Genomic DNA, 13787 nt, shown 5'->3' with positions numbered 1-13787 from the left:
AACTACGGAGGTTCCCTCTTGATTTCCATTGATGACATCAACAATCTTGGATAACTTTTTTTTTTTTTTTACCATTTTAAAATCAAACTTTTACAGCACCGTTTAAGAGCATATCTATATAACGTTAAAACACATCACATGACAATGACAGTAAACTAGCCAGGCGGGTGCCAGTGTAGTCACATGATGATAATATCGAATAATGGAGTTTAATTGCACGACAGATGCTGGCATAGACTACAAGGTCAGCAACACCTGTAATTCATTATCTGTTGTAATTGTTTGGCTCATGCAAGCTAATGATGCTTGTTTTCTTCAGGTGGGAGTCGCATGACATTGGTAGGACAAATCAGGGAAGGATACGTTTGGCTAGTGTCACCATCTCTATTTCTAAAAGCCTCTGTCCTAAAACATCAAGCCTGTAAAGAGAATCATGGAAGATATTACACAACTGCTAGCACGTGCCGCGGTAGAACTTTAAGATGACCTTTAAAATCAGAGGCATGCCCCTATATGTTAGCAGCTATTATGCAAAAGTCCTTCAAAATGATCTTTACGGTGCCTGAACTGGAGGAGACGAGGAGCTTGATACTGTACATTGTTAGCACATTGATAAATCATTTTGTTGAGAAACCATGTGTGCGCAGTGTGAGTTAATGATGATAATAAATTGGTTTGTAAAAATCTGATAGATGTTGTTTGGCCCCTGCACATGCAGTAAATGGTTAATTAGTGTTTCATTAAACATTCATTTAGATGCTTCGCCTGCAGTATAAAAAATACTGCAACAGATGATTGTTTACAGTGCACGCTCTCGCTTTGTTTTACCCCATGGCGACTGTGTAGAGGTCAGATTCTTCATGTGACTGAGTTTGTGTGTGTATGCATGCTTGTGTATGTGTGTGTGTGAGTGTGTGTGTGCATGTAAGTGTGAAAGTGTGTGTGATTGCTTTTGCTAGATTTCATATTTATGAGGAGAAAAGTAGATGTCAGGACAGTGTCTTTAACGTTGACATCAGTGCGACAAACTGCGTGTTTATGTGTGTGTGTGTGTGTGGGGGGGGGGGTGCTGCCCATCAGGGATCTGTAATAACATATAAGGCTTCCCGAGTAATCATCATATAGGCGCAGTAACGAACATACCAGGAAGATAAACCATGTTGGTATATTAAGTGACAGTGTACAGAGTTGAGCGCAGCAGATGTGGATGAAACACACTCGGGTCAGGAGTTGCAGGCTCAAAGTGATTAAAGACAACTCTCAGTTTAATTAAGCGTGTGCTTGTTTTCTTGTACTTTAATCAATTAGGCTTCATAAAAGGAAAAAAAAAAAGGAAACTCAGGAGATTGCATCATTTGTCTTAATTTATTTCAATTTTTCACACCGAACGACTTGTTCTCCCATTACAAAATCTGGCGGAGTCAAAATGTTTCAAAAGCAACAGAATTACATTTTAAAGCTGACAGTGAATAACAACCTTTGCATCATCGTGTGTCTTGCAGGAGCTGGGATTATATTATGTGCATTTATTGTGTAAAATGGTTTTTAGCCTGTGCATTAAAATCATGTTTGGCTCTTTTTTTTCAATCCTTTTCCCGAACACTTCCAGAAACTGTGCATATGGATATAAACCAATCCCACATATGGCCCACTCTGCCAAGGTGCCACAGCCCTGGAATTTCATTAAACCTGACATATACGGTAACTGCTCTTCTCCCACTCCGGATACGATGTCACCCACTCCAGTCTCTGATCATCCAGCCAACTCTACGTGCTACGTCATGATGTTAACTACTAGAGCTGTTTTTGCATGATCCTGCTAACATCCAAACGGACAAACAGGATGAAATCATACCTCATTGCATTTTACATTCATAAGAATGGGACGGACCACGTAATGGCCCCGGCCTGTGGCTGTCACCGGTGTTGAGCCGAGGGATGAAAAACAAACCAAACAAACACAACTAAAGGTGCTGACCATCCATCAGCGACAGAAGGAAGTGTCAGTGGTTCTATGTGGTATGGAGGAAGTTTCCAAATTACTGTATGTAGAAAGCAATTTATTTTCTTATACCATTACTATTCTGTAGTGCCAAACTTACTTTATCCAAACGTCAAATTAAAGGGCTGAGAAATGTTCCCATTTCAGAAGAATGCAGTCAAGACCTTTTACACGGAGGCAGTCAAGTTGATAGGTACCAGCAATAAATCCTGAATCCACAACAATTTTAGTCTAATTGTCTCAAAATGTGGTCAAACACTGTGTTTTCTCTATACTTGTCACTGTGTGCGTGTCCGTGATGGGGAGTTTGCCAAGTTGAACCCACCGTCCAGGTTTCATCAGACAGAACAACACATTAGCTTTAGCTCTGGAGCTAATCTAGCATGACTCCCTCATCATAGGCTCTCAATGGATTCCAGTGGATCTTGTTACTAAACTTAGATTACTTGGCGGATCCCTGACACTGTGATTGGCCACCTCACCTTCTTCTACAGACTAATGACCATCTATTATAAGGTGATTGATTTTCTCCCTTTTTGCTACTAAAAAATATTGATTTTCTTATATTGCCTTTGGTCCACTAAGGATACTAATTCCAACACTCACTGGAGCTGAAAGAAGGCTTCCTCACTGTGCTACTGTCAGTGTGAGCTTGTGCGTGCATGTGTGTGTGTGTGTGTGTGTGTGTGTGTGTGTTGTGTGTGCGCGCGCGCGTGCATGCGCTAACATCTATGAGATCTATTCTTTTGTGCGCGTGTTTTACTCGACATCACATTACATCAGGCTGAACCAATATGGATCAGCTGCAACAGAGCAGATCACTGCCGTGTTTAATCGACGAGGGAACACGCCGAAGAAATGAAAGAAGAAATGATTTATCTGTTAGGCCACATGTTGAAAACATCGCTGAGGAGTTTCTGCAGCTTTAGATCATAAAGTACAACGAGTGCATGCGTAGAACTACTTGATATTTATTAGCTTCAAGCAAGTCTCGGAGAAATAGTTGATGACTTGACAATGCTGATGGTGCTGTGGAAGACGTACAGATGTTTTCCATGACTTTTATTGTGATGACACAGATATTCACGAGTTTCCTTTTTTTCTAATTCTTCACCGTGCGTGTATTTAGAAGACACAAACGTCATCGTGCGGAAAAGAAAAGGCTTTTTTTTTTTTTTTTACAGGAAGAAAAATAATGGATTTTGATTTCGTGTAAAAGTTCAAGTACTTTTTGGCACATATTGTTGAATTAATGAAATGACATGACTTACAAGCTAAAGTAAAAATGTTAAAAAGGGATTTTTCAGTTCAGTTAAACTCCTTTGGAGAAAGGAATAATAGAAACAGAATGAGTCAAACTCATGTTGTATTTGTGTTTACATTTTTATTGCTACGATGAAAAACTAATCTAAACCACAACTTCCCATGAGACGAATCTCTATACCAACTAAATAACCATGTCAATCTCTTCTGTACTGTCAGAACTATTTTACTGACTTCTGTACAGTCTTGTAATTGTCACAATCCCCAAGCTCTGGGAAAAAAAAACAAGCCATCTAAATTAATAAACAGACAGTCTGTAAGGACCAATAAAACAGACTTTATCTGCATGTGATAAGACAGAAGAAAGAGCTGCAAAAAGAGAATATTTTATTTATTGCCCAGAAGCATTTAAATATGTTAATTCCTCTTTCCCGCGACGCTTGACCTTCTAGCCTTCTGCAGGTTATGGTTTAAATACTTCATACACTGTCCCTATGTAGTTTTCTTTGTAAATCATTCATAAAGCAAAAAGCCTCTGAAAGTCAAACCTACATAGTGAGCACCACGATGAAGAGGGTGGTCAGACTGCGAGAAAATAAGACACAGGACTAGCCAACAGATCTTGTTTCTGATAAACAATAAAGATGTGGAGAATGTTCTTCCCTTCGCTGACGAACAATGTCTGTAAGTAAATTTATATTTCATGATCACTGACTAAAATCTTGCTGTAAGACCCCGGGGGGTTAAAACGAGAAACTCATCCCACAGTAACGTGATCCCAGCGTCTCCCAGGTGATTTGTCTCATCCTTATTCATGGGTGATATGGCATGCTGAGCTATGGAGGAATGTGAGAAGGGTTAATGTCCTGCACGACCCAACAAGCTCTCTAACCCAAATGGGTAGTGGCGAATATGCAGGGGGATTTATTGAAAAATGTAAGCTCTTCCTTTAATTGTACATTTGTCCATGTGGAGTCCACCCAACTCTAATGTTTATCCAACTGCAAAGAGTTTTCACACCGGAGGGATGCCCGAAGAGAAGATATGACTGACGGTCTGTCGGTGCAGATTCTCGCATAAACGCACAGGTAATTCATTTAAGTGTGGAGATAAAAACGGGAAAGTAACAGATAAAGAAAATAAAAGTGTGTGAGCTGGTTTAAATTTTACTGGCAGACTTCTGTAATGCTTCCCACCCTGGGGTATGAATGTACATTTCATAAAAATATGGATATTTATGCCTGATTATATCACACTGTCATTTTAATAGGACCATCGAGGGCAAGTGACTTTCACTGTCTGTGTGTATATGTCTGTGTCTAAATGGATGAATATGTATATAAGCTGAGAGAGTAATATCACGGTTCACCAATCAGATAGGCAACATATATGGCCCCCCACATAAAAGCACACATACACACACACACACACACACACACACACACACACACACACACACACACACACATTTATAAGAATTCCTCCATACGCACAAACCCATCAGAATGTATTTCAAGTGATGAAGTCAAATCCACACGCAGCTGTTTAGACAGTTCTAGTGTGAACTAACACACACTTGTTAACACATACAAAGTTCATCATCTCAGCTGACTGAGTATCATCACTTACAATACAAAATATGATGTATCTCTGCTTAAAAAGCTTTATGTTGACTAACAATGATGACAAGTAGTGTAAAAGTTGTCTTATTTGGAACGTTGTCGAAGTAACGTCTGATCAGAGTGAAAAATATTAGTGAGTAATTGATGGGTCAAAGATTCAGGAAAAGGGTTGTCAAAGGAGGGATGGACCAGGATCGCGAGGGCAGATGTGAGGGGGTGAATGGCGGCCATCTAAGAGCTTGTATGATACCTTGGGAAGTTAAGTACAGCTTTTACTGCATACTCCCGTGATTGTAAGTGTGATTAGTGCATCCGGGAAATGCCATATTCTATGGATAGATTTATGAATAAATACCAATTGATCGGAGAAAAGTCACAGTTTGGGTTTAAATACAGATTTTTTAAAAAATGAGTTTAACCTAAAAATGCCAGTAGATATCCTTGCGTCTCATGAGTGTGTGGGTTATACACAATTTACATTTTGTAGATGCATGTACAAAGATTGAGCATCAGCTCATTCATCCCTCTGATTATGAAGAGAAGACTGAAATCACCAGGCAGATGAAAGTATATGCACTTATATGAGGTGTTTTATGCGGTGGTAGAAAACCTGAAACTCACACATAGAACAAACTCCAAACAGAAAGGATGTAGGACCCCTGGGTCTGAACCAGGACCCTCTTCTGTGAGGCGGCAGTGGTGACAACCGTGTCGCTCACTGAGAGGGGAAAGAGGAACCGAGAACTGAGACGAACAAGACAAAGAGAGGTCACATGTTCACTCTAGTTCTGCACAGGTGCTGAAATAATGAGGCACAGGTGGTTGAATTAAGGTGGATTAATAGAGAGTGTGTGAGTAACTGCTCATAATAAGGACAATCTTATGTCCACTTCCAACTTTATTCAACAAAAAACCTTTTTACAAAGCCATTGATTAATGGGTACAAGACGGTGCAGTTGAGAAACCACACAAAGGGAGGGAGGGAGGGCGGGGACGGAAAGAATAGGAGATGAGAGAAGAGAAGACAGACAGAGACAGAGATAATGAGACAGCGATGGAGGAAAGATGGTGCAAGTCAGAGAGGCGGTGAGGAGGAAAGAAGTGTCAGGAGGCTGTGAAGAAACTCAACCTGAGCTCTAAATGGCTCCTTATCAAGAGGCTGAGACAGCAAAATGAAATTATACACACACACACACAGACGAGCTGGAGCAGCTTTCACACTACTGTTGCGTGCATGAGGACATGCAACATGTATGAGAGATCATTTGTTCCGGACACTCATTGGCTTGTTTTTGTTGCATCCTCTCCAAGCAAGTATGCATGCAGCTCATTGGAACATGCAAAACACACATATTGTGCATTACACACTCTCACGAATACACACACGCATTATTGTATCCATAGTCAAAGGATGTTGATATGCATTGCACACACAAACACGCGCGCGCACACGCACGTTTACCCACGTATATCACACGCAGTGATAGGTTTTTAAAGGGGTGTTTCACACCTCATTGCATTTCAATTAGTAGGTGAGGCAGACACACACTCTCGCACACACACAGACACACACGCACACACACAGCTTGACAGTCTGTCCATTGGGTGAAGAAGATTCATTTGGATTCTCATCTCTTCTCCTACCAGTTCCTTTCTGTATGTGCCCTTTCTTTTCACCCTCCTTCTTTCTCTACTTATCTCCCCCTCCCTCCTTCTCCCTCCCTCCATCTCTTTCTCTCTCTCGCTCCTTCTCTTTCTCTCTCTCCTTCTCTCACCCTCTCTCTCTTTCCCTCTTCCTCATTCTCCATCTTTCTCTCCATATCAATGTGAGTGACAGTGGTTTGACCTCCTTGCTTGTCAGGGGAGGCTGTTGCACAGACGGCCTGAATAGAGGAGTCTTTCCCTGGGTGCAAGTCTTAAATCCTGCAGCCACCTCTCCTACCAGGCACACGGTGCGCATACAATCCCAGCACTGCCGTTTGCTTCTGTCAGCAGGTTGGAGTAATTCTTAACAACTATTGATCTAAATAGTTCCATGCAGTATATTTTGGTTATAAATCATTGTTGAAATGGAATCAAAAATAAAGACATGCATCAGAATCCATGGGCTGATTCAAATGTGATCACCCCCCCCCCCCCCCAGAAGTTATATAACATGATGATAACAATTGTGTTCATGTTGGTGGTTGTTTTTAATCTGTGCAACTCAAATGTTGCAGTTTTAGCTAAACAAAACTGTGACGATAGAGGAGGTCATATCAGTCTGTTTTGTGATGAGGAAGTCCCAGATTGGAGTAACTGTTCACTGTTCATTGTTTTTTCTTACCTTTATTAATTTTTGCATTTATGTTCACGACATTCTGAAATTGTGTAGGAGAGGTGTGAAGCTCTCTGATCTGTAAAAACTTAAATCAAAGCATCAAGACTGAGCGGCAACACAGAAGATGAGATGCATTGCAAGGAGATGCAACAAGTGTGTTGGGTTTTTATGAAATGATGATATAGAAGTTGGTCTTTCAGTCCGGCTCACGTTTGACCCACCATACACCTGCCAGAGAGCCCTAAGTGTCCCAGACCAGGGAACCAGTAAAATCTAATGCTGAGTCCAGATACTTGTTATTCAGTTTTGCTATTGATTTTACTATTTGGCTTTTTAGTTTGTTTATTTCTTTTAAAATAATTGGCAAACCTTGGTGTCACAATTGTTGGTAGAGGAGAACCCAGATACAGAGGGGAGCAGAAGCCTGATATTTATTCATGATAAAGATTAGAACCAAACTCACAAACAGAAACAGACAAACTCAAGAGAAACCAGACTGAGGAGCAAGGAAATTCAAGGAATAACGAGTCCAGAAACTAACATCAACAGTCAAAAAAGGACTGCGACACTTGCGGTGTGTTTAAAACCTCAGTCTCTATTTTTGTCTCCAGAGCTCACAAGATGATACCGATTTATGATAAACCACAAGTCTTTTTTTTTTATGAAAGGACTTTTGTCATCTTTGCTTTTCTCTCTGAAGTTCGTCCTCAAACAGAGGTCAAACTTTATGGAGAAACTCCACAGTTATCGTCTCTGTTCGGACTGTAATATTTCACAAAGCTGATCCTTTGACTGACACACATTTAAGAGGAAACAAACAGAGGTCATCCAGAGGTCCAACGAGTGTGTGTGTGTGTGTGTGTGTGTGTGTGTGCATCAGGTATTACTCATGTTGTGGGGACATAAATCGTTTGCACACTCACACCGTGAGGACTGGCCTCCCTTTTGAGGACAAGTCCTCATAATACACCCCATTAAATGCTGGGGTGAAGACTTAGTTTAAGGTTAAGGTAAGGTAGGTTAAGGTGAGGGTAAGTCTCTGGGAAATAAACGTAAGCCAGTGTAATGTCCTAGTGTGTGGGCATGTGTGTGTGCGTGTGTGTGCGTGTACGAGACACAGAGAGAGAGAGAGAGAGAGAGAGAGAGAGAGAGAGAGAGAGAGAGAGAGAGAGAGAGAGAGAGAGAGGTGCAGATGATAGATGGGCTATAAATTGAATCCTTTCCAATTGGGAAGCTACTGCATGTTCATCACCCCCAAAACACACACACACACACACACACACACACACACACACACACACACACACACACACACACACACACACACACACACACACACTCTGCAGGGGTGAGACAGGTGTTAAGCATGACAGGAGAAATTGATTCCACCTCTTACTCAACACACACCTCATCCTCTCCCTTATCTTTAAGCCACCATCCTCCTCCCATCCTCTACTTCTATCTCTCCGTCCACCTTTAGATTCTGAGTCCATTCGAGTGTCGCAGCTCTTACAGGATGCTGGCCGCTGCACTCCAGATTGTAAAATGTTTGTTTGCCTCAGAACAAAACAGTGTAAGATGCCTTTCAATAACATATTTTGCTATAGATCATTGAATTTCCAGGAGGCTGCATCATGGGAAACTCGGCTCAGTTGCTTCTCACACCCACACAGATTTATTGTTTTGTTGCAGTGAGAGGAAAAAAAAAAAACAACAACATCTATGGCTGATAATGTCTTTTTTCTATAATCTCTCCCTTTCTCTAATGTGTCTTTTATTGCAATACAGAACAAAGCCCTCAGGCGCTGCACATTCTCTCTCACACACACACACACACACACACACACACACACACACACATTGAAACATAACATGGCTCAATATCAACAAATCACACATGTAAGACTCACAATCACACACGCACGCACACACACACACACACACACACACACACACACTACAGATATCGTGCACATTAATACTGCTCACATGTGGCTTTGAAGTCACGGACCAACACTGAAGCACTAAGTCTGTGTCGTTTGTCAGTTGCTGGACACACAGCGCAAATAATGTGTGTTTTTCCTTGTTGGTATGAGCCAGCGGCTAGTTTATTGTTAGCCCTGAAGACAGTGAAAGTGAAGAAGACAGAGAAACCAGACATTACTTAGGACTGAGGAGAAAATGGTCTTCTTTTTGTGTGTGTGTGTGTGTCTGTACCCTGTTGCCAGTGCTATTAAAGTTGTATTGCACAGGGCTTTTAGAACATCGACCATCAGCCTAGCAACTTAAGCTAATAATTTTTTTAAAACCTCTGTGCTTTGTGCGTGTCAAGGCTCCTCCCTGATGTGTGTGCGTGTGTGCGCGCGTGTGTGTGCGCGCGCGTGTGTGCGAGATGACAGTCGGCGTTGTTGGTCTGTAATCATGTGAGATCATCTAACCTTTCTTCATACTTGCACGGACACAGGCATGCACTCACAAGTCATCCACTGCAGTCGGAGAATGCCCTGCTACATGTTGGCACATGAAAAGGTTAAGTCGCTGTTGTGATCTGCCAAGTAAAATTCAATAAAACATTTTATAACATCCTCCACACAAGTCTGACTGTAAGGTCTTTGCCAGTATAGATTTATACAAGTTAACATCATCATCTCATCAATTTTGCTAACTGAACTGTAACATAACCTCAATCTTTCACATCAATTATGTTGTCATGTAAACTTTTTTATTCTCTCCCGTTGATAGATTATCACACATGTTCAGAATGTCAGAGTCTAACTATAAATTCTTGTGCAGATGTTCCCCTAACACTCACCTTGAGGCCCTCTTTGCCTGGAGGTGACTGCTAAAAATGAACAACTGATGCTTTGTCTGTGAGATAAAGAGGACAAAAAGAGACAGTAGTGAAGAGGGGAAGAGAGAGATTAAGAGAGCGAGGGGGGAGACAGAGAGACAGAAAGAGAGAGCAAAACAGAGGACGGACTGAAGTCATTCAAGCTTTTCTTCCCCCTGAATAATCCCAGTTTTGTCCAAATTTAGTTGAAGGAGATTGTTGAACATCCTTGACAACAGCTAGAAAGTCGTGTAAGACAGCAAACTCTGAATCACATTTTAACACTGACTTGTTTCTCTGTTCAAGTTTGACACCACACAAACACACACACGCACCTTAACACACGTGATAACGCACATTCCTTTCCCAAGACTGTGTGCACATTTGAATCCATGCAGGGCAATTTGTGTCCACAGATACAGAGTCAAACACTCATTCAACATTCAGATACCTGCTTCTCTCTCTCTCTTTCTCTCTCTCTCTCTTTCTCTCTCTCTCTCTCTCCTGGTGTTACATTCCTTCCTTCCTCAAGGGCAGAAAACAGTAGGTAGTCTGAGATCTAATTAGCTAGTTAGCCTTTGGTTGAGTGAGGAGAGACGCCATCCAAAAGAAATCTGAGCTCTTTTCACAACATTGTGCTTTGATAAAGAGGAAATGTGTGCGGCGGTGAACAGTCGGGTGAAAGCCTCATGGCTGCTGTACACAGCAGCTTCTGATAAAAGCAATGCTCGCACATCAAGAATGACTAATCAAGCAGGTTTCTTCCCCAGAAAAAAAAACCCAACACATCTTTATTGAGGTCGTTTTCAAATCAGTGGCCTGCTAATCTGTCTGGAAGGCAAAACAAATCGGGAATGAGATGTCAAAATGTCAAGACATAGTGTGAGAGCTGAATATTTAAAGGTTTTTACTGCCCCAAAAGCAAAAAAAAAGTATAAATGACTCACACAAGAAAACCATGAAAGAGCAGCACGCGTCCGATCTCAGACGGTGATTTTGTAATTAAAAAAAAAAAATCACACTTTTCAGCAGCCAGCTGTATTTACAGCAAACAGGCTACATGCATATTCTTATGAAACAACAGCCAATATGATGCGTTCATGTGTCGTCACGTAAATAACAAAACCCAGCAAAGAGTCGGTCAGAGCCAAGCAGTGACAGTACTGCTGGTCCAAGAACCAGAATAATGGAACCAAACCTGAAAATGGTTTCTAAAACGTTTGTCGTGCTCAGGTCAGGTAGGTTCATGCATCATAGAATATTATGTTTGATTATTATTACCTCAGACAGGTATTGTGACCGCTGGTGGTCCGTCAGGAGGCCTCAAAAAGCTGTGGATGGATTTTGATGAAATTTGGAAGGATGGAAGAACCAAGAGTGAGGAACAACGCCTGACAGTCCAGTTCAGAAGAAATGAAGAGAATCTATGATTATTGGTGTCAATATTACTATCTGTCAGTGGAGTGAATACTGCATAGCTCTGTGAACGTGTGTGTGTGAGTGTGTGTGCGCGTGTGTGTGTTTTTGCTTAAGCTTTTTGAATAGATAAGGAGAATCTTCTTTTTTTTTTGGCTTCATCATTTAGGTATTTATCCTTCAGTGATTTGTCAAAAAAAGAGCAGTCTCTTTCTGGTAGAAGTTGAACTCATCACCACAGCAGATAATTTGAAAGATTCTATTTACAGAGATCATTATTGTTATGTGCCTGAGCTTTAAAACTCAGTTTCTGTCAGGAAAAAAAAAATCATTGTCATAAATTTTAACTCGTCGCAATAAAAGTGAAATGGAGTTCCAGTCATCAGTCTTGGCTGTCTCTTTTCTCTCTCGCTCTCTAAACTTCCTGTGTGAGGTAAAGCAAGTGTGATTGCTGGAAATGTGAGCGTCCCTCAGTCATTATCCTGAAAAGTTAATACTCAGAGATTTTAACATTCATGAGGGAGAAACAAAGAAACCGGAGCCACCAAGTGTGAGAAGAACGGAGACGAGTGGATGCTAATGAAGATCTATGCTATCAATACACTATACCGTGTGTGTGTGTGTGTGTGTGTGTGTGTGTGTGTGTGTGTGTGTGTGGACCTGTTTGGGGTAGGTATTCCTCATACTCTGAGGACATCTATGGTCACATTTGTGGCTTACCTTTTGGGGCTGAGGTGTGTGTGTGTGTGTGTGTGTGTGTGTGTGTGTGTGTGTGTGTGTGTGTGTGCGTGTGTGTGTTTGTGCGCGCGCGCACAGAGAGGGATGACTTCATTGTGATCTAAATTGCCTCTAAAATAGCTTGATAAATGTGAGTAGGAAAAAAATTACACTTGTCAGTTACAATTTATTTAAACACTAAAGCTTCTATTGCGCTATCATCCGTGTCACGTCTATAAATCTACCTGTCGTTATCACATCCTGCTGACTTATAAATCATCCCCCACTGACTTGCTCCTCTTTCACCGCTACTGTACTTGTACAGTGCATTCATAGCAACTGGGAAATGCCAAACTGTATAAACGCAGCCAATGTTTTTGCACCCAGATGCCTTTTACGAGACCTGACGCTTCAGCTACATATTAGATGTATATAAATCCTGGTATTGTAATAAGACAAATGTTCCTAAACTACAAAATTCCATGACCCACTGCACATAGCATTAGCTTGTTGAAGACTCTTTGTTCACGCGGTTTTAAAACATCACTTGAACAGATGTCGTCATCATCAATTTTGTGAGTTATTAACATATTTCTATGAGTTCTGGTCGAACATTTGACGCGTGTAGGCAACACAACTCCTTGATTGAAGCTGACAAAATTCGTATCCGTTGAAACACTTTTTTGGAGGGGGGCGAGTCATCGAGTCAGCGAATCATGTCTCTCTACTTTAGTGAGTAACACAACAGAAGATGAATGTACACCAACGTGGGTGTTTTTACACAAGCCAGTCACATTCCTGCCATTTGTCTTACGCACATGGACACACACCATGTAAAAAAGGTGTACAGGTTTAATTAACCTGCGAGTGAAGTTCAGTCTCTAAAAGATTCGACATGCATGGGTAGGAGCGTGTAAAAGTAGGACTGTGTTGCTGTAACATCTCTTTTAAAAAAAGAAAAGCTGACGGGGCGTAAAAGACGGCGCTGATCCATATTCATATTTCTATTCAGTTTGCACCATAACTCTCTGCAACTGTTGATTCACTTTGAAGTAACGCTGGATTTGTTTTCAGGAGTGTGTGCAGTCGGGTTTCTTTGCATAATTATACCGTTACTTTACAGGGTTTTCCTTTGGCTGTGCGTGTGTGGCTATGGTTGATGTAGAAACACACACACAAACACACTCTCTCTCTCATTCACACACACACACACACACACATTGCTGGGATGTGTCTCTACTGCAACACACACTCTGCATAGCCTCCTGCAGAAATTACGCATTCAGTTTGAGGGCTTGTTTTTCATTAACCTTTATTTGTCTGGGTTAATCTGGCTGAGTAAATGTGCTGTTTTTCATTTCTTTCTCTTCACGCACATTCACAGCCTCGCCAAAAGAAACAGAAAGTTTGTTTAACTGAAGGTTGATTCCTTTAGAAATTCACTGAACACACAGCTACTTCAGCAGGTGATGCAGCTCCAGCGCCAGCCTCAGCAGACCCTTTAAGGGACCTATTATGCTCATTTCCAGTCTTACTGAATAAATATTAGTATATTTAATCCTTACAAATGTCCACACAAGTCAGCTTTCATAGAGCCGTCTGGGGCAGTACTGAAAA

Source organism: Aulostomus chinensis, chromosome 22, assembly GCF_037954235.1.
Source record: "Aulostomus chinensis isolate RoL2024-O1b breed Wild chromosome 22, RoL_Achi_v1.0, whole genome shotgun sequence".
Lineage (NCBI taxonomy): Eukaryota > Metazoa > Chordata > Actinopteri > Syngnathiformes > Aulostomidae > Aulostomus > Aulostomus chinensis.
This window is presented reverse-complemented; position numbering follows the sequence as displayed.